The sequence below is a fragment of the Thalassophryne amazonica genome, chromosome 10 (genome assembly GCF_902500255.1).
Source record: "Thalassophryne amazonica chromosome 10, fThaAma1.1, whole genome shotgun sequence".
In the NCBI taxonomy this organism is placed as follows: domain Eukaryota; kingdom Metazoa; phylum Chordata; class Actinopteri; order Batrachoidiformes; family Batrachoididae; genus Thalassophryne; species Thalassophryne amazonica.
The window spans coordinates 48,465,649-48,488,470 of NC_047112.1; the positions used below are offsets into that span (position 1 = coordinate 48,465,649).

A 22,822-nucleotide genomic window follows, 5' to 3' on the forward strand; every position below is an offset into this window, starting at 1 on the left:
TTTTAGAATTCATCATAGTACAGAAACAGCATTAGTGAAGGTTACAAATGATCTTCTTATGGCCTCAGACAGTGGACTCATCTCTGTGCTTGTTCTGTTGGACCTCAGTGCTGCTTTTGATACTGTTGACCATAAAATTTTATTACAGAGATTAGAGCATGCCATAGGTATTAAAGGCACTGCACTGCGGTGGTTTGAATCATATTTATCTAATAGATTACAATTTGTTCATGTAAATGGGGAATCTTCTTCACAGACTAAGGTTAATTATGGAGTTCCACAAGGTTCTGTGCTAGGACCAATTTTATTCACTTTATACATGCTTCCCTAAGGCAGTATTATTAGACAGCATTGCTTAAATTTTCATTGTTACGCAGATGATACTCAGCTTTATCTATCCATGAAGCCAGAGGACACACACCAATTAGCTAAACTGCAGGATTGTCTTACAGACATAAAGACATGGATGACCTCTAATTTCCTGCTTTTAACCTCAGATAAAACTGAAGTTATTGTACTTAGTCCCACAAATCTTAGAAACTGTTGTATGGGTGGGGGGCCTGGCTGCCTTTTTGTTTCTGTCTTTTGTTTTTCCTTCCAGGTGGCTTGCATTTGGGACTGAGTGGCTGTGTTGCTGAGGTTATCAGGACCTCACCCTGATCACCTGCGGCTCGTCAGGACTCACAGCTGAGGTGCATCTATATGGATTGGAACATGGTGGCATTTAAGACTGGAGTATACAGTGTGTATTTGCCAGAGACTCGACCTTGTGACCAGACGGGTGAGATCGTCGTCTCGGGAGCCATCTCATCATCAGTGGATGCAGAGAACGTCCAGGTTTGATGCACGGTCTGTGAAAGAGGAGGGGGTGAGGTCTCACGCTCGTCAGCACACTTCCTGAGGTACGTTAGATTTTGTGACTAACATTTATACAGTCAGTAAATGTGGTGTCCCTCACACCTTTTTATATTGAGCTGTATGTTAGTCATGTATCGGCTTCCACTGCAGTGGAGTTTTGTGAACTGGATGTTCCATGCCTGCAGGTTGGGAAGTTGATTAGTAATCAAGCCAGGAAGTGTTTGCTGTTTGTACACCTTTAAGTGTTCTCTCTGTGTGTAGAGTGTGGACTCACATAATGGTTCCTTCTTTCACAGACTCGGTTTGTTGCGGCCACCTGGGGGGTGTCGGCGGGGTCCTTGGGTCCGAACAGCTTCTGGCTCCGGACCGTTAGCGCTGCTGGGAGCGCACCACGCCAGACCGCACTTTCTTTTGTTATTTTTTGTATCACTGTTATGTATTAAATTCAGTTAGCCTTTGTACCGTGCTCTGCTTATTTCATACTGGGTCCTTCAAACGCTGGTCGGTTCTCCGAGCTGCGTCCGACACATAACAGTGATACAAAAAATAACAAACGAAAGTGCGGTCTGGCGTGGTGCGCTCCCAGCAGCGCTAACGGTCCGGAGCCAGAAGCTGTTCGGACCCAAGGACCCCGCCGACACCCCCCAGGTGGCCGCAACAAACCGAGTCTGTGAAAGAAGGAACCATTATGTGAGTCCACACTCTACACACAGAGAGAACACTTAAAGGTGTACAAACAGCAAACACTTCCTGGCTTGATTACTAATCAACTTCCCAACCTGCAGGCATGGAACATCCAGTTCACAAAACTCCACTGCAGTGGAAGCCGATACATGACTAACATACAGCTCAATATAAAAAGGTGTGAGGGACACCACATTTACTGACTGTATAAATGTTAGTCACAAAATCTAACGTACCTCAGGAAGTGTGCTGACGAGCGTGAGACCTCACCCCCTCCTCTTTCACAGACCGTGCATCAAACCTGGACGTTCTCTGCATCCACTGATGATGAGATGGCTCCCGAGACGACGATCTCACCCGTCTGGTCACAAGGTCGAGTCTCTGGCAAATACACACTGTATACTCCAGTCTTAAATGCCACCATGTTCCAATCCATATAGATGCACCTCAGCTGTGAGTCCTGACGAGCCGCAGGTGATCAGGGTGAGGTCCTGATAACCTCAGCAACACAGCCACTCAGTCCCAAATGCAAGCCACCTGGAAGGAAAAACAAAAGACAGAAACAAAAAGGCAGCCAGGCCCCCAAGCCATACAACAGAAACATGGTGTCTAACCAGATCCTTACTCTGGATGGCATTACCCTGACCTCTAGTAATACTGTGAGAAATCGTGGAGTCATTTTTGATCAGGATATGTCATTCAATGCGCATATTAAACAAATATGTAGGACTGCTTTTTTGCATTTGCGCAATATCTCTAAAATTAGAAAGGTCTTGTCTCAGAGTGATGTTGAAAAACTAATTCATGCTGTTGTGTGTTGGGGGGGTGTGGCTGGACATTTTGGTGTTCTTTTCTTTTCTTTGCTCTCCAGGTGGTATGAAAACTGATTTGTCTGTGGAGAAGGTGCTGGCTGAAGAATCCTTCACCCTCATCAATATTATGTGCAGCACCTGTGGATGGTGCTCACATGCAACCTTAAAGACTTTCAGCTGAAGCAGATAATTAGATGGCGTTCTGCATTTAAGCCATGTGTGATTCAAGCAGAATTGCCGGGAACTCGACCTTGTGATGTTCGTTTGTGAGACGCTGAGGACCACGCCTGGGTTTGACACATCGTGCCTCTGAAGGAAGAAGGGTGAGGGACACATGCTGTCAGCACACATCAGAGGTGAATAATTGTTTGATTAACTGTTGATAGTAACTTGGTATTTTGTTACTCCAGTAGATTTGAATTGTGATGAGAATTGTGCAGCTCGCTTCTCACTGCCGTGGTGTGCGGACTGGTGATCCTCCACCTGTTGTGAGAAGCTGCTCATTTACATAAAGCTTAAATACAGACCTGAATGTGTTGCTGATAGTGTGTGCCTTTTGAAGGATATTGTTTGTAACTGCTGACTTACCTCACCTCTTCTATCCTTTGCAGAGAGTCGGTTTGTCGTGTCCACCTGGGGGGTGTTTGGCGGTAAATTGAGTCCAGAAGCGCCGGGCTTCGATCCTTTTAGGCGCTGGAGAGCATGCCAGCCTTCACTCCACCAGACTGACGCATCTTTTGTTTTTTCACTTTGTTATGCACCAAAGGGTGAAAGAAATAAATTGTTTTTTGTTATTGGAACCGTTTTCTGGTTATTTTAGCGCTGGGTTCCGTCAGACGCAGGTTCGCTCCTCAACCCGCGTCGACACAGAACACATGCATTTATTTTCTCTAGGCTGGACTATTGTATTATTATTATTCATTATTATTATTCATTATTTTTGCTAAAGCTTATAGTTAGGGCTGGATCAGGTGACCCTGAACCATCCCTTAGTTATGCTGCTATAGACTTAGACTGCTGGGGGGTTCCCATGATGCACTGAGTGTTTCTTTCTCTTTTTGCTCTGTATGCACCACTCTGCATTTAATCATTAGATCTCTGCTCCCCTCCACAGCATGTCTTTTTCCTGGTTCTCTCCCTTAGCCCCAGCCAGTCCCAGCAGAAGACTGCCCTCCCTGAGCCTGGTTCTGCTGGAGGTTTCTTCCTGTTAAAAGGGAGTTTTTCCTTCCCACTGTCACCAAGTGCTTGCTCACAGGGGGTCGTTTTGACAGTTGGGGTTTTTCTGTGATTATTGTATGGCTTTGCCTTGCAATATGAAGCGCCTTGGGGCAACTGTTTGTTGTGATTTGGCGCTATATAAATGAAATTGATTTGATTTGATTTGATTTAGCCTGTGCTGTCCTCGTACCCACCAGGTAGTCAGAAAATGGCTCTCTAACGGCCTCGTATTCACCACTAACATCTAGCTGGCCTTAGCAACATTCATCGTAGCTTACAAAATAGTTGGTTCCTTTGTGTTTGATAACAATCTTCTCCTGTGATGTCTTATCCTTCTTATGTCTTATTACTTATTATATTATATATACCTTTTTCTTGAGCTGCTTGGGTAGGTAGGGAGAGTTACCATGGGATAAAAAAAGCTTTTTAACCTACCATCCCTGTTTCTCAAGACCAGGCACCTAAGTGGCTCTACTCTACTCTTTTCTACTCTCCTATTTTACTCTTCCTTTTTAGATATTTAGATATACCTTTGTATACTGGCATAGTTCCACCTTAGAATTGGAATATAATATATAAGATATACCTTACTGAATTTTCATGCCTCTAACATCCTCGTTTTTCCTCGTAGTACGCTATTTTTGCTAAATTTTGAACTTCAGGAAATTAGCACCACACTCAGAGATGAGCCTCGTTATCTGAATAATCTGCCTCTAAGAGCCACTATTCTCTCATGTTTGTTGAATAACTCCACTTGTACAAAAAAAAAAACAAACAAAAAAAACACGCTACATGACTCATTGTTTATCGTTCATTATTTGGTCTGACTAGGGCTGACCCTGTGTGCTGCTTTACAATCCTGCTAGAACCTCAGTTTCCCTGAGAGGGTCTTCCCAAGAGATTAATAAAGTGTTGTGTGTGGGCCGCCAGAAGAGGAGGTACTGCTGGCCCACCACCAGTGGGCGCCCTGCCTGAAGTGCGGGCTTCAGGCACGAGAGGGCGCTGCCGCCACGGACACAGCCGGGGGTGACAGCTGTCACTCATTATCTCTTGACAGCTGTCACCCATCTACTCAACATCATCTCACTCCATAAAGACCAGACGTCATCTCCACCTCGTTGCCGAGATATCGTACTTCATTGGAGGTAATATACTCAGCCGTTTGTGTTTTACACATCAATCTGTATATTGTGAGTCTTTGCAGGAGTACCTGTTATCCTCTGTCTGCGGGAGCTGATGGAGTGCTGGACTGCACTCTTTTCCCCTGAGGAATCACTGCGGTACTCTGCTACATATTGAGTGAGAGGTGGAGGTGGCATTCCCACCGTTGTTGTTACGGGGTGTACACACACCCACACTTGACTGTCTTTGTTCTCGCCAGCAGTACCAGATCCGACAGTCGGGGACGGTGATCACCTGGGAATTCGGGACTTGGCGGCTCCAGTATTCACCAGGTTCGGTGGCGGCGGAAATCGTGTGGTTCCGGCTCTTCTCAGGACAGACATCTTCTATCCTCGAGCCTGCCCACACGTCACCTTTGTGGATTGACTGTAATCATATTCTGAGATTGTCTGTATGTTCGTTGTGCTCCTTCACAACATTAAATTGTTAATTTTTGGCTCATCTATTGACCGTTCATTTGCGCCCCCTGTTGTGGGTCCGTGTCACTACACTTTCACAACATAAAGTTCTGCTTAATCTAATGTAATTATCATCATTATTATTTAATAGGCTTTGCTATGCAGTTAAATCAATATGGTCTTATATTTATTTTATATTAAAAGATAAATAGCATTAACTAGTTTTAGTATAAGAATAGTGAAAGTTGACTTTATTTGTTTCCCTCACTTGTGGCACTCCTGGATGGTTGACACCCTTAGAAATTGCCTGTGCTGCCTATAGGCTAGGCCGGCCCTGATTCCTTGCACCTACAACAGCATATATAGGGCTTGTACAGAAAAAAAGTTGATGAATGGGTGAGTTAGTACACAGTTTGTGTAAGACATCTCAAAAACATTAAAAGCAATCATCTTGTATCCCACCAAATTGGATACAAGATGACTATACAAATTAGACATCGGTTAGTTTTAGTGCACCAGATCCACTGAAAAAGCAACTTTGAGATGTGTCTGCCACCTGATACTGGATTGTTCATTAATTATGGTAAACTACAGGGGCGGATCTAGCTTCAGTTGAAGTGGGTTGAGGGGGCTACACCTGCTGAGATCTGGGAGGGTCGTGTGCTCATCTGTGTGTCCAACCACTGCTGCACATCTTCACATTAAGCTTGTCACTGTGGGAGAAACATGATTAATACTATGTGGGCAAAGGTGGGTCTAAATATAAAGTAGAACAGGAACATAAATCCAGAGTTAAAGACAGTGCGGTCAGGGATGGTGCCAAATGTTTAGTCAGTACTGCAACTTTTAACTTGAAACACTGTTCAGGAATGATTCAAACTCTGTTGTTGGAACATTGTTTTGATGTCAGGATCAAAAGGAAGACATCTTGCATTGCTTGGACCTCAGCATATCAAAAAGTGTTTCAAAAAATAAAGCACAATTAAAGAAAAAGAAAAATTAGAAACTTAAGACGACAAAGAAGAGGAGGAAAACGTTGCCACGAACAGCGGGAGAAGAAGAAAACTAGAAGGGTGGAAATGAGAGTGGGGACTTTGAATGTTGGTAGTATGACTGGTAAAGGGAGAGAGCTGGCTGATATGATGGAGAGGAGAAAGGTAGACATATTGTGTGTGCAAGAGACCAAGTGGAAGGGAAGTAAGAGCAGGAGCATCGGCGGTGGGTACAAGTTGTACCATGGTGAGGACAGGAAGAGAAATGGTGTTGGGGTCATTTTAAAGGAAGAGTATGTTAAAAGTGTGTTGGAGGTTAAGCGAGTGTCTGACAGGGTGATGAGTGTGAAGTTGGAAATTGAAGGGTTGATAATGAATATCATCAGTGCATATGCCCCACAGGTTGGTTGTGAGATGAAGGAGAAAGAAGATTTCTGGAGTGTGTTAGATGAGGTGGTGGAGAGTGTGCATGAAAGAGTGGTGATAGGAGCAGACTTCAATGGGCATGTTGGTGAAGGGAACAGAGGTGATGAGGAAGTAATGGGTAGATATAGTATCAAGGATAGGAATGGGGAAGGACAGATGGTAGTTGATTTTGCGAAAAGGATGGAAATGGCTGTGGTGAATACCTACTTTAAGAAAAGGGAGGAGCACAGGGTAACATATAAGAGTGGAGGAAGGTGCACACAGGTGGACTACATTCTTTATAGGAGATGCAAGCTAAAAGAAATCACAGACTGTAAGGTGGTAGCAGGAGAGAGTGTCACTAGACAGCACAGGATGGTTGTTTGTAGGATGACTTTAGAGGTAAAGAAGAAGAAGAGAGTGAGAGCTCAACAAAGGATCAGATGGTGGAAGCTGAAGGAGGAAGATTGTTGTGTGAAATTTAGCGAGCAGGTGAGAGAAGCACTGGTTGGAGGGGAAGCAATTTTGGACAACTGGAAAAGTACTGCAGATGTGGTGAGGGAGACTGCTAGGACAGTACTGGGTATGACATCTGGACAGTGGAAGGAAGACAAGGAGACTTGGTGGTGGAATGAAGAGGTCCAGGAAAGTATAAGGAGAAAGAGGTTGGCGAAAAAGTTTTGTGATAGTCGGAGAGATGAATAAAGTAGACAGGAGTACAAGGAGATGCGGCGTAAGGTGAAAAGAGAAATGGCAAACGCAAAGGAAAAGGCATATTGCGAGCTGTACAAGAAGTTGAATAGTAAGGAAGGAGAAAAGGACTTGTACCAATTGGCCAGACAAAGGGACAGAGCTGGAAAGGATGTGCAGCAGGTTAGGGTGGTAAAAGATGCACATGGTAATGTGCTGACAAGTGAGGAGTGTGTGCTGAGAAGGTGGAGGGAATATTTTGAAGAGTTGATGAATAAAGAAAATGAGCGAGAGAAAAGGCTGGATGATGTGGTGAGAGTAAATCAGGAAGTACAAGAGATTAGCAAGGAAGAAGTGAGGGCTGCTATGAAGAGGATGAAGAGTGGAAAGGCAGTCGGTCCAGATGACATTCCAGTGGAGACATTGAAATGTCTAGGAGAGATGGCAGTAGAGTTTCTAACCAGATTGTTTAATAAAATCTTGGAAAGTGAGAGCATGCCTGAGGAGTGGAGACGAAGTATGCTGGTTCCTATTTTCAAGAACAAGGGTGATGTGCAGAGCTGCAGTAACTACAGAGGCATAAAGCTGATCAGCCACAGCATGAAGTTATGGGAAAGAGTAGTAGAAGCTAGGCTTAGAAAACAGGTGAAGATCTGTGAGCAGTAATATGGTTTAATGCCGAGAAAGAGCACTACAGATGCAATGTTTGCTATGAGAATACTGTTGGAAAAGTACAGAGAAGGACAGAAAGAGTTACATTGTCTGTTTGTGGACTTGGAAAAAGCTTATGATAGGGTGCCAAGAGAAGAGCTGTGGTATTGTATGAGGAAGTCTGGAGTGGCAGAGAAGTATGTTAGGGTAGTGCAGGACATGTACAAGAATAGTGTGACAGCGGTGAGATGCGCAGTCGGAATGACAGACTCATTCAAGGTGGAGGTGGGATTACACCAAGGATCAGCTCTGAGTCCTTTCTTGTTTGCAGTGGTGATGGACAGGTTGACGGATGAGATCAGACAGGAGTCCCCATGGACTATGATGTTTGCAGATGACACTGTGATCTGTAGTGAGAGTAGAGAGCAAGTTGAGTCTAGTCTGGAGAAGTGGAGATATGCTTTGGAGAGAAGGGGAATGAAAGTCAGTAGAAGCAAGACTGAGTACATGTGTGTGAATGAGAGGGAGCCCAGTGGAATAGTGCAGTTACAAGGAGTAGAAGTGGTGAAAGTAGGTGAGTTTAAATATTTGGGGTCAACTGTTCAAAGTAATGGAGAGTGTGGTAGAGAGGTGAAGAAGAGAGTGCAGGCAGGGTGGAGTGGGTGGAGAAAGGTGGCAGGAGTGATTTGTGACCGAAGAATATCAGCAAGAGTGAAGGGGAAAGATTACAAAACAGTAGTGAGACCAGCTATGTTGTATGGTTTAGAGACAGTGGCACTAACAAAAAGACAGGAGGCAGAGCTGGAGGTGGCAGAGCTGAAGATGTTGAGATTCTCTTTGGGAGTGACAAGAATGGACAAGATTAGGAATGAACATATCAGAGGGACAGCTCAGGTGGGACGGTTTGGAGACAAAGTCAGAGAGGTGAGATTGAGATGGTTTGGACATGTGCAGAGGAGGGACCCAGGGTATATAGGGAGAAGGATGCTGAGGATGGAGCCACCAGGCAGGAGGAGAAGAGGTAGACCAAAGAGGAGGTTCATGGATGTGCTGAGAGAGGACATGCAGGTGGTTGGTGTGACAGAGGAAGATACAGAGGACAGGGTGAGATGGAAATGATTGATCTGCTGTGGCAACCCCTAACGGGAACAGCCAAAAGACAAAGAAGAAGAGAAACTTTCCACTTGATTTGTGCCCTACTGGTGATGCAATGTAATAAAACACAAGTCAGTCATTTCTGCACACGCTGCTTGTTCAGTTGTGATTTCTCATAGATATGAGATGCTATTAATTTTGATCAACACTCTCATATGGATGAGAGAAAGTAAAAATTAGCATCAAATCCCATTATTGTATGCACTGACACCCGTCACAACAGACATAAATTCCACCTTGATTTAAATTATTATTGGATGTCACAAAGAATGAATGAAAGAAAGAAAGAAAGAAAGAAACCCCACAGGGTTAGGTTTGAGTCTGCACCTGCTTGTGTAGATGCTGCTGTATTCAAATATAAACCAAACTGTTCCTTGAGTGCAACAGTCCCAGACATGTCCAGCAGGTGGCAGATACGAGGTCTGTCCGTAAAGTATCGTACCTTTTTATTTTTTTCATAAACTATATGGATTTCATTCATATGTTTTTACGTCAGACATGCTTGAACCCTCGTGCGCATGCGTGAGTTTTTCCACGCCTGTCGGTGACGTCATTCACCTGTGAGCACGCCTTGTGGAAGGAGTGGTCCCGCCCCCTCGTCGGATTTTCATTGTCTGGAAATGGCGGAATGAAAAGGACTTTTTTTCCATCAGAATTTTTTCAGAAGCTGTTAGAGACTGGCACCTGGAAACCATTCGAAAAATTTATCTGGCTTTCAGTGAAAATTTTACGGGCTTCACAGAGAATAAGGACTTTAACTACAGGTTTAAGGACCCCATTAAAGGACGGTCGGTGCGCCGCGCTGCGAGCTGCGACGATGCGGCACAAACCACTGGATCATTTCTAAGCTGATGGCTCTGTGGATACGAGACCGTCGTGTGCTCTTTCTCTGGTTATCACAAGACCTGGACATCAGCCATTTTCCGGCAGATTTCACTTTTAACAAGAGATTTTGTCATGGAAAGCCGCGCGGAGGTTTCGCGCGTCACGACCGATTCGCTGATGAAGCGAGACAAAGGAACACCTCCGTTTCCGCTATCTCCAGCCCAGTGAGTATAAAAGAACTTGTGGAGAGCTGGACATGTCCCAACTTGTCCTCTAACACTCCGAAACGGAGGTGTTCCTTTGTCTCGCTTCATCAGCGAATCGGTCGTGACGCGCAAAGCCTCCGCGCGGCTTTCCATGACAAAATCTCTTGTTAAAAGTGAAATCTGCCGGAAAATGGCTGATGTCCAGGTCTTGTGATAACCAGAGAAAGAGCACACGACGGTCTCGTATCCACAGAGCCATCAGCTTAGAAATGATCCAGTGGTTTGTGCCGCATCGTCGCAGCTCGCAGCGCGGCGCACCGACCGTCCTTTAAAGGGGTCCTTAAACCTGTAGTTAAAGTCCTTATTCTCTGTGAAGCCCGTAAAATTTTCACTGAAAGCCAGATAAATTTTTCAAATGGTTTCCAGGTGCCAGTCTCTAACAGCTTCTGAACAAATTCTGATGGAAAAAAAGTCCTTTTCATTCCGCCATTTCCAGACAATGAAAATCCGACGAGGGGGCGGGACCACTCCTTCCACAAGGCGTGCTCATAGGTGAATGACGTCACCGACAGGCGTGGAAAAACTCACGCATGCGCACGAGGGTTCAAGCATGTCTGACGTAAAAACATATGAATGAAATCCATATAGTTTTTGAAAAAAATAAAAAGGTACGATACTTTACGGACAGACCTCGTATATCTATGGAATATTAAAAGAGGCAGAACAAAGTTGCTTTTTTAGATTGATCTGGTGCATCAAAGTTAACCAACATCTAATTAGCTTATCAAATCAAATCAATTTTATTTATATAGCGCCAAATCACAACAAACAGTTGCCCCAAGGCGCTTATCCTCATTATATGCCCTTTTAAACTGTGAATTACAAGATGATACTATTCATTTTAGTTCTTGAGTTATTGCGTTAAAATAGAAATGACAGACTCATTCATCTATTTATTCTCTACTGAATTTTGCAGGGTACATGCCTAGGCTTTTCCAAAACCTAGGAACAGCCATTATTACCCTGGGAGTAATAAAGTATTCCGATTCTGATTATTATGAGCTCACAAGTTGTAATTATGAGAGTCATAATATGAGATTATACATTCATAATTGGTTTTAAAAAGTTAGTGATAAGTTTGTAATAATAATACAAGTGTTATTTTGTTTGTTTTCTTGCAACTGAAGCCCATTTCCAACACAAGGGCAAAAGTTGACAATTATTGAAATAGAACAAACAAAGAAAAAGTCAAAACTATGAGATTTTAGGTCATACTTTTGACTGTCTAAATCACAGTTACGAGATTTGAAGTCAAAAGTCTCTGTAGGAAGGGAAGTCTGTGTAGACGACAAAAGTACACGAGTGACACATCTTACTTCATCTATAGTCTTCGTTTGAGTTGACAGATAGTGATCCATTGAGAGAGAGAGAGAGAGAGAGAGACAGAACACAAAAATATTGTACACACAAGATTTTCGTCCGCCATCTTGGATAAGGAATTGTCACAATTGTGTGACATATTACCGCACAATGATCCGTAATGCAGTGCTGACATGTGAATAACAGTCAACAGCACCATCTAGTGCACCAGCAGAGAAATTTCTCTTTCGTAAAAGAACCTATATTTTGAGGATGCAGTTCTCATTTAAGTCACAATAACTGATTTTTTTAAATGTTCTCAAACTCAAGTATTAGCTAATTTATCTGATACTTTGATCTGATATGTTTGGATGAGTTTGAGAACAGTGAACTATATGTTGCAATTAAATGAGAAAAGACCAATTATTGATACAAAGTATGTAGTTGAGACAAAATATTTGCTTTTGTCATTGAAATGTGAACAGTTATATATATATATATATATATATATATATATATATATATATATATATATATATATATATATATATATACACAGTGAGGAAAAAAGTATTTGAACACCCTGCAGTTTTGCAAGTTCTCCCACTTAGAAATCATGGAGGGGTATGAAATTTTCATCTTAGGTGCATGTCCACTGTGAGAGACATAATGAAGAAAAAAAAAATCCAGAAATCACAATGTATGATTTTTTAATAATTTATTTGTATGTTACTGCTGCAAATAAGTATTTGAACACCTACCAACCAGCAAGAATTCTGGCTCACACAGACCTGTTAATTTTTCTTTAAGAAGTCCTCTTATTCTGCACTCTTTACATGTATTAACTGCACCTGTTTGAACTTGTTACCTGTATAAAAGACATCTGTTTACACAGTCAATCACACTCCAACCTGTCCACTATAGCAAGACCAAAGAGCTGTCTAAGGACACCAGGAACAAAACTGTAGACCTGCACAAGGCTGGGATGGACTACAGGACAACAGGCAAGCAGCTTGGTAGAAGACAACAACTGTTATGATTATTTATTAGAAAGTGGAAGAAACACAAGATGACTGTCAATCTCCCTTGGTCTGGGATTCCCTGCAAGATCTCACTTTGTGGGGTAATGATAATTCTGAGAAAGCTCAGAACTACACAGGAGGACCTGGTCAATGACTTGAAGAGAGCTGGGACCACAGTCACAAAGATTACATTAGTAACACATAATGCTGTCATGGTTTAAAATCCTGCAGTGCAGCAAGGTCCCCCTGCTCAAGCCCGCACATGTCCAGGCCCATTTGAAGTTCACCAGTGACCATCTGGATGATCCAGAGGAGGCATGGGAGAAGGTCATGTGGTCAGATGAGACCAGAATAGAGCTTTTTGGAATCAACTCCACTTACCATGTTTGGAGGATGAGAACAACCCCAAGAAAACCATCCCAACCTTGAAGCATGGGGGTGGAAACATCATACTCTGGGGGTGCTCTTCTGCAACGGGGACAGGACGACTGCACCGTATTGAAGGGAGGATGGATGGGGTCATGTATTGCAAGATTTTGGCAAACAACCTCCTTCCCTCAGTAAGAGCATTGAAGATGGGTCATCGCTGGGTCTTCCAGCATGACAATGACCCCAAACACACAGCCAGGGAAACTAAGGAGGGGCTCCGTAAGAAGCATTTCAAGGTCCTGGAGTGGCCTGGCCAGTCTCCAGACCTGAACTAGTACCTGAACAAGGTACTAGTAGATTCAGTAAATTCTCACAAATCCAACCAGACCAAGCATTCATGATATGCACACTGTTAAGGCTATGAAATTGGGCTATTAGTAAAAAAAAGTAGAAAAGGGGGTGTTCACAATAACAGTAGTGTGGCATTCAGTCAGTGAGTTCGTCAGTTTTGTGGAACAAACAGGTGTGAATCAGGCGTCCCCTATGTAAGGATGAAGCTAGCACCTGTTGAACATGCTTTTCTGTTTGAAAGCCTGAGGAAAATGGGACGTTCAAGACATTGTTCAGAAGAACAGCGTAGTTTGATTAAAAAGTTGAGTGGAGAGGGGAAAACTTATAGGCAGGTGCAAAAAATTATAGGCTGTTCATCTACAATGATCTCCAATGCTTTAAAATGGACAAAACAACCATAGACACATGGAAGAAAACAGAAAACAACCAGAATGGCAAAGGCTCACCCATTGATCAGCTCCAGGATGATCAAAGGCAGTCTGGAGTTACCTGTAAGTGCTGTGACAGTTAGAAGACGCCTGTGTGAAGCTAATTTATTTGCAAGAATCCCCCGCTAAGTCTCTCTGTTAAATAAAAGACATGCAGAAGAGGTTACAATTTGCCAAAGAACAGCTTAACTGGCCTAAAGAGAAATGGAGGAATATTTTGTGGACTGATGAGAGTAAAATTGTTCTTTTTGGGTCCAAGGGCCGCAGACAGTTTGTGAGACAACCCCCAAACTCTGAATTCAAGCCACAGTTCACAGTGAAGCATGGTGGTGCGAGCATCACGATATGGGCATGTTTCTCCTACTATAGTGTTGGGCCTATATATCGCATACCAGGTATCATGGATCAGTTTGGATATGTCAAAATACTTGAAGAGGTCATGTTGCCTTATGCTGAAGAGGACATGCCCTTGAAATGGGTGTTTCAACAAGACAATGACCCCAAGCACACTAGTAAACGAGCAAAATCTTGGTTCCAAACCAACAAAATTAATGCCTCGCAGATGTGAAGAAATCATGAAAAACTGTGGTTATACAACTAAATACTAGTTTAGTGATTCACAGGATTGCTAAAAAAGCAGTTTGAACATAATAGTTTTGAGTTTGTAGCGTCAACAGCAGATGCTACTATTATTGTGAACACCCCATTTTCTATTTTTTACGAATAGCCCAATTTCATAGCCTTAAGAGTGTGCATATCATGAATGCTTGGTCTTGTTGGATTTGTGAGAATCTACTGGTACCTTGTTTCCCATGTAACAATAAGAAATATACTCAAAATCTGGATTAATCCTTTTAGTCACATAGCACTACTATATATATATATATATATATATATATATATATATATATATATATATATATATATATATATATATATATATATACATACACACACACACACAATAGGTACAACCAGAGGTGGGACGATGTCACCATTAACTCACACTCAAGTCATGAATCTTCAAGTCCCAAGTCAAGTCTCATGTCAGCTTGCAAACAATTGGTGGTCATTATGACTTGTGACTTGAAGATCCATGACTTGAGAGTGACTTCATCCCACATGGGTACAAATTTATGTGACATGACTGAAGACATTTTCACAAGAAGTTTGCCAATATTGCACATATATGAGTAACTGAATAATTCCCGAATAGCTCTGTTCATTATGTATTCATCCTACAGAAGAGAGAGGTCTGATTCCCACAGGTAGGAAAGACCTCTTGTGTGGCATTCTGTGGTGCACTTCAGTGTTCTCAGTCTATGGCTGAAGATGCTCTGACAGGACATCAGTGTGGCATGCAGGGATGGTGGGTTGGATGGTGAGCAATTTCCTCAACATCCTCCTTTTTGACACCTCCATCATAGACTCCAGTTACACCCCCAGGAGAAAGCCAGCTCTCCTGATGAGCTTGATGAGTTTGTTCATGTCAGCTGCCTTCAGCCTGCTGCCTCAGCACACTACAGCATAGAAGATGATGCTCCACCACCGAGTGATAAAACATCTGCAACATATTTTTGCAGGCATTGAAGGATCTGAGCCTCCTGAGGAAGTACAGTCAGCTCTGACCCTTCTTATACACAGCATCTGTGTTTACAGTCCAGTTGTCTATGTGGACACCCAGGTACTTGTAGTAGTCCACAATGCCAACCTCAGTTCCATTAATGGCAACAGAGGTTCGAATGGGTCTTCAGTCTTCTGAAGACCACCACCAGCTCCACTGTCTTAGATACGTTGAGTTGCAGGTGGTTGAGTCCACACCACTCTACAAACCTGTCCACCACACTCCTGTACTCAACCTCCTGGTCACTGCCAATGCAGCCCACAATGCAGAGTCATCCAAAAACTTCTGCAGGTGGCAGGACTGTGACCAGAACCTGAAGTCTGAGGTGTAGAGTGTAAAGAGGAAGGATTACAACTATCTGTAGTTTCTCTCTAGACGGCGGGAACCGGGGGTACGTTAAAAACTTATATTTTATTTTGGGAATTAGTTTGTATATACGGTTGGAAAGTGCAATATAAGTATGCAATATTTCTGTTTTGTCCACACAATTCTCCAGCAAAATCTCAGCACCCATCATTTGCAACATAATTCTCTCGTCGGTGATTATTATTATTTTATTCTGATTGATTTAGGACATAAGGATCCACCCAAGAGCAGCAACATTTCTACTTATGTGGGGAAAGAAGCGAGCGCCCCATTTTACATTACGCAACCACATTCAATTCCCCACCCAAGATGGCGGACAGCAAGTTGAGCCAGCAAATGTGCACTCTAGTTTTATTTCTATGGCTCATAACCAAACACGTCACAGTGAAGTTTCACACCGTGGATCCATTTCTTTTTCAAAGTTCCCAACGGGCGATGAGTTTATCTGAAGTCCAAATTTAGAAGAAATAACAACGGCCCCCTTTTTTTAATTATTATTATTTTTGTACAATCCTGTACCCTTTGCTTTGTCATTATGCAACATCGCCATCTGGTGGTTATGTTCAAAACATTTTTTAATAGCCACATATTTTATTTGCAGGACATTCTTATATATATATATATATATAGAGAGAGAGAGAGAGAGAGAGAGAGAGAGAGAGAGAGAGAGAAGTGTTCAGAATAATAGTAGTGCTATGTGACTAAAAAGATTAATCCAGGTTTTGAGTATATTTCTTATTGTTACATGGGAAACAAAGTACCAGTAGATTCAGTAGAGTCTCACAAATCCAACAAGACCAAGCATTCATGATATGCACTCTCAAGGCTATGAAATTGGGCTATTAGTAAAAAAAAAAAAAAAAAAAAGTAGAAAAGGGAGTGCTCACAATAACAGTAGCATCTGCTGTTGATGCTACAAACTCAAAATGATGTTCAAACTGCTTTTTTAGCAATTCTGTGAATCACTAAACTAGTATTGTTGTGTGTTGGGGGGTTTGGCTGGACATTTTGGTGGTTTTCTTTTCTTTGCTCTCCAGGTGGTATGCAAACTGGCTTTTGTCTGTGGAGAAGGTGCTGGCAGAAGAGTCTTTCACCCTCATCAGCATGATTTGCAGCACCTGTGGATGATGCTCACGTGCAAACAAAGACTTTCAGCTGAAGCAGATAATGAGATGGCGTTCTGCATTTAAGCCATGAGTGATTCGAGCAGAATTGCCGGGAACTCGACCTTGTGACGTTCGTTTGCGACACGCTGAGGACCGCATCTGGGTTTGACACATCGTGCCTGTGAAGGAGGACGGGTGAGGGACACATGCTGTCAGCACACATCAGAGGTGATGATTGTCTGAATAAGTGTTAACAGTAATTTGGTATTTTGTTACGCAGTATATTTGAATATTGATGAGAATTGTGCAGCTCGCTTCTCACTGCAGTGGCGTACAGAATGATGATCCTCCACCTGTTGTGAGAAGCTGCTCATTTACATAAAGCTTAAATTCAGACCTGAATGTGTTGCTGATAGTGTGTGCCTTTGAAGGATATTTGTTGTAGCTATTGACTTACCTCACCTTTTCCATCCTTCACAGAGTCAGTTTGTCGTATCCACCTGGGGGGTGTTCGGCGGTGAGTCTGGGTCCAGAAGCGCCGAGCTTTGATCCATTTTGGTGCTGGAGAGTGCGCCGTCCTTCACTTCGCCAGACTACCGCACATTTATGTTGTACACTAATTATTGCACAGGAAAAAAAATAAAATTTTGTTTTTTTGAACCGCTTTCTGGTTAGTTAGCGCTGGGTTCAGTCAGACGCAGGTCCGCTCCTCAATCCGCGTCTGCACATAACAGTAGTTCCCGGCCATTCTAACATGGACCCAGTGGCAGAAGCGGTTCCTTTTGCTGAAAGACTTCAAGAACATTTGGAGAAGATATGGGAGCAATTACAGCATCTCGCAAACCAAATTAAACAAACAGATGCCCGCGTTACGGAGCTTGCAGCGCAAGCTGTTCTGCTTCCTGCTGCTCCAGCTGCGGTACTATCGATACCGGTGCAGATAACTCCGTCACCCAAGGGGAGGCGGAGTGCGGCGGATTATTCCGTGGATTTCCGAATTTTTTCTGCTCAGTCCGGTTGGAATGCCGCAGCTTTGAGAGGAGTGTTTGTGGATGGTTTGAACGATTCATTAAAAGACGAGCTAGCAGTCCGTGACGAACCAAAAGATTTAGATGAGCTAATATCTTTGGCTATTCGTCTAGATGATCGGATAAAGGAGCGTGGACGCGAGAGAGGGCGGACATCAGAGCGGGTCTTTTCGTCTCAACCTCACATTCTCTAAGACCGTTTGTCTTTTGGGTTGTGGGGTGGTGCAGGTTGGTTACACTGAACATTTCTCAGAAAACCTCTGCACCTGGGGGGGGGGGTTGTCAGGGGCGTTTTTTTTTTTGGTTTAGTTGATGCCCGGTTCCACTCCAGCCCCGGTGGGCCTTTGACCGTTCGTCATTGGTGTTACCGGGGTGTGGTGCAGCGGGAACGTACCTCAGTCGGAGTGGTGGGCCGATCTGTGCCGTTCGCCATTTCGGTAGTTTCACCCCTCCCGATGGGCTGGTGGTATGGTCGATTTGGGGCACCAGACGTCTTTCCAGTTTTCCGCTGCGCTTAGGGGATGGGACTGGGTTAGTTTTTCCCGTTTCCTTCCCCAGCTTGGTAGTTTTGTGCCGTTCGCCAAAACTGAGCCAACGATAGGCTCTGGGAGTGATCTTGGGTCTTTCGGGGTGCTGGGGGAGGTAACAGGGTTTGCCGATTGTTTTATTTGCCCCCGGGGTGGTTTAATGAAGTCCGCCGGGGGTTGGATTTTTGTGTTTCTTATGTTTCCTTCCAGGTTCCACCTCCAGGGTTGATGGGATGGTCCTCTAGGGGGGAATTGCCTTGTGGGGCCGACTAGCCAAGTGTGGCCGGGTCTGGGGTTCCTGGGTTGTGGGGAGGGTGCCTCCTGGGGTTGATGGTACGGTCCTCTGGGGGGCGCTGTTGCTCCATGTGTACCTGGGGACCTCTGTGGGATTCCGGCTTTGGCTGTTACTCCTGGAACTGGCGGTCTTCTAGAGGGTGTTGGGCTCTGCAAGTCGTTCTGGGGGGGTTGTTTGTTATTTTTCTTTGAGAATTTATGTTTGTATTGTGTTGTTGGGGCTATGTTGGGTTGTTGGATTTGGGAGTTTTTCTTTTCTTCCCGGGGTTGGATGGGACGGTCCTCTGGGGAGGGTTTGGGTGAGTTTTGTGTTTTTTCTTGTATGTTCCGTCCTTCACCTCGCCAGACTACCGCACATTTATGTTGTACACTAATTATTGCACAGGAAAAAAAAATAAAACTTTTGTTTTTGGAACCGCTTTCTGGTTATTTAACGCTGGGTTCAGTCAGACGCAGGTCTGCTCCTCAACCCGCGTCTGCACATAACAGTATTTAGTTGTATAACCACAGTTTTTCATGATTTCTTCACATCTGCGAGGCATTAATTTTGTTGGTTTGGAACCAAGATTTTGCTTGTTTACTAGTGTGCTTGGGGTCATTGTCTTGTTGAAACACCCATTTCAAGGGCATGTCCTCTTCAGCATAAAGCAACATGACCTCTTCAAGTATTTTGACATATCCAAACTGATCCATGAGACCTGGTATCCGATAGTGTTTCTTAAAGCCAGAAAGTTGCCATTTGAAATTACTTTAGTTTTGTGTCATGTCTGTGATCTGCTTTTTGTCTACAAAATTAAACAACTGAATGAACATCCTCCGAGGCCGGTGATTCCATAATTTTTGCCAGGGGTTGTATTACTTTAAGTTTTCTGTCTTGACGCTTTGATGTCTTCCTTGGTCTACCAGTATGTTTGCCTTTAACAACCTTCCCATGTTTGTATTTGGTCCAGAGTTAAGACACAGCTGACTGAACAACCAACATCTTTTGCAACATTGTGTGATGATTTACCCTCTTTTAAGAGTTTGATAATCCTCTCCTTTGTTTCAACTGACATCTCTCGTGTTGGAGCCATGATTCATGTCAGTCCACTTGGTGCAACAGCTCTCCAAGGTGTGATCACTTCTTTTTAGATGCAGACTAACGAGCAGATCTGATTTGATGCAGGTGTTAGTTTTGGGGATGAAAATTTACAGGGTGATTCCATAATTTATTCCTCAGAATTGAGTGAGTCCATATTTTTTTTCCCTCTGCTTGGTCTAAAAAAAGTAACCGTTACTGACTGCCACAATTTTTTTTTTCTTGATTTCTTATAGTGTTTCTTAAAGCCAGAAAGTTGCTATTTGAAATGACTTTAATTTTGTGTCATGTCTGTGATCTGCTTTTTTTTCTACAAAATTAAACAACTGAATACACATCCTCCGAGGCCAGTGATTCCATAATTTTTGCCAGGGGTTGTAGATAGCTAGATAGAAATTCATTTTCACACACTGAAGAGTAACTGGGGGGGCAATTTACATCATCACTGCAACCAAAAAAAAAAAAAGAGCTGCAACTTAGTATCACAACAGATCACCAGCACCTAGTCTTTGGAAATGGAAAAATGCCACTCATTTCAAGTATGTTTAACCACATCGTGCACCAGATAACAGAACATTTACAGAGGAATCCTTCAAATGGTGATACAATGTTTTTACCCCATAATATTCAATTGTAGATAGTCCAAACTATACCTTTTGGAATATTTATGTTCAGACAAATAATGTGGTATAGCTTTCAATATGATTTGAACATTTTTAAATTTGGACCCCTGTGTAATTCTTCAATTGACCCCTACCTAGCTGCCTACTGAAAATTCAAGTGAAGACTCGGTTTTTTTTTTTTTCTTTTTTCAAAAGAGTAATGTTTAAGTAGTATGTGTGTCAATTTTGGTGCTTGTTCACAGAAATCAACAATTGTTGCAGTCACGGAGTATTAGTCTGTGCCAAAGAAAGTTTTGACAGTGTTAAACTGGAGGGATTAAACTGTTTATTCACTGCATTTGTCAGTGTACATTCCTATGCGTTTTTAAGAATCTACAACTCCACAGTTTGGATTTTTTTTCTTGATAAATGCCCTCAATTATTTACATAAAAAAGTGTTCTGTTTAATCCTGAATTTCTCTAAAATTCAGTTTCTCAGCTATGACACTTCAGAACAAAGTTAACACACCAGTTCCTAATAACATCTTTTATTAATGACACAAAAAACAAGGACGGATTGTACACAGCCTTGCGATTAAGAGCATGCACACTGGAAAATACAAAAATGCACAGATTTAAGTTAATTTCAAGTCCTGGGACTTACTCAGAAAAACATAACTGGGCAGAAGTGGTGTAAAACAAAATGCAACCTAAATGTGAGGCAGCAAAACGGTACAAGAGAAACAAGACAGAGGACAGTCTGTTCATTTTATACACGTACATAAATGAGGCACATTTGACAGGTAAGAACCACCGACAGGGTGATTGTATCAGTCATGTTTTAGACACATCGTCTATAAATTCAGTGAACTAATACAGAATCTGTATTTTTTAAGAAAAGCGGGGGTGAAGCGGTGAGCTCACACTGTGACCGGAAGGACCACCACGTTAGCGCATTAACACTTCAACCGTAATACACGCGACTACAAGCACATTGTGCTTCATCAGAAACGAGGTCATGTGCATTGACCATTCGGCAAAGAAATGAGCTTAACAAGGCTGAACTTCAGCCATGTGATTTGAGACATTCTGCCGTATTACTTGAGCAGTTCAGGCTTGATTGTCTGTGTCACAAACCGAACGGTCCCCCCTAAAAAAAAACAAAACAAAAAAAAAAACGGTCTGCCTGCCTCCAATGCGCATGCATCATTTGGGACCACAGCAGCTCGTCTGAGTCTGACGCACTTCACCCAAAGCGATCAAATTGATTACTAACCATCAGATGACAAGGTAAAACCTCTTAAATCATTCTAAAGTCAGTTTTAAGCAGAAACGAGGTGAAACTCGATCACGCTTTGAAATGACTGATGCGCAGTGAACGCATCAGATAGCAGCTCATGTAGCCATGGCGCTCTGATTGCTTCATCTGTCTTTTATTGTGAAATAATTATGAATTTATGTGGAAATGATTGTTGTACAAAAGCTTCAGATATCTGTTGCTGAGATAGATGATGACTGGAGTGCAGTTTTAAGCAGAAACAGGTGATAATCTGTGAATCGCAGCTAATGGTAAATGGACTGCATTTATATAGTGCTTTTCCATCTGCATCAAAGCCTTTACAAATAATGCCTCACATTCACCCCGATGTCAGGGTGCTGCCATACAAGGCGCTCACTACACAACGGGAGCAACAGGGCATTAAAGACCTTGCCCAAGGGCCCTTAGTGATTTTCCAGTCAGGCTGGAATTTGAACCGAGGATCTTCTGGTCTCAAGCCCAACACCTTAACCACTAGACCATCACCTCCCCTAATGATGCATGTGCAGTGAAGACAGGGCGGACCGATTTTTAGGGGGCCTGTTTGGTCGGCGACACCGGGTTGCATCACTTATTGAATGCAATATACAAAAACCGAGCGCAAAGGCGAGGTTGCAAAAGTGGCATTACTCTGTGGCATTTGTAATTCCATGAAGCAAAGTTCAACACGTCCATTCGCAGTGAAGAATTAAAGGGTCAGAAAAACAACTCCAAGACTAATTTTTGGGTTCCTTTTCCCCTCAGGCTCTGCATTAAAACAAGGTTATGTCAAGTAAAGCAGTCCAGTGTCATCTGAGGATGGATTACAAAAAGCTGGTTGTCCATGGGATGGTCATCTTGTTCTATTTTCATTCAAGCAAATAAAAACCCAGAAATTCAACATAAATCACAAACACCACTTGAAACCCCCTTAAAGGATGTAGTGCTCAATTTCACACACACACACACACACACACACACACACACACACACACACACACACACACACACACACACACACACAGCTGTGTGGCTTTCATTTCACGCAGTTCTTTACACACAGCAGCATCTTTAATCCTGCATCACAGAAGAAGACAATCAAGTAGATGAGACATCACTGAGTACAGCATTGAGTCACGTGACACAGGTGCGAAATCAACTGTAACTACAAGGACTTCACTCAAAGTCCTGTGAGGTGGTGAAAACTCACATGCACAATAGTCACAGTACCATGACTGTTTCTTTGTCACATCTACGTAAGAGGCTTAAAGCTGTGACTTATTAAAAATGAGAGC

General features: G+C 42.9%; 1 long non-coding RNA gene across 1 annotated transcript; it reads right to left on the minus strand.

The window, feature by feature from the left end:
• Positions 1-20,762: 20,762 nt before the first annotated feature.
• LOC117518749 lies at positions 20,763-22,485 on the minus strand. The gene is made up of 2 exons (XR_004563064.1): positions 22,107-22,485; positions 20,763-21,354 (listed from the first exon to the last, which is right to left on the minus strand). It is a non-coding gene; the product is annotated as an uncharacterized LOC117518749 (long non-coding RNA).
• Positions 22,486-22,822: the final 337 nt, after the last annotated feature.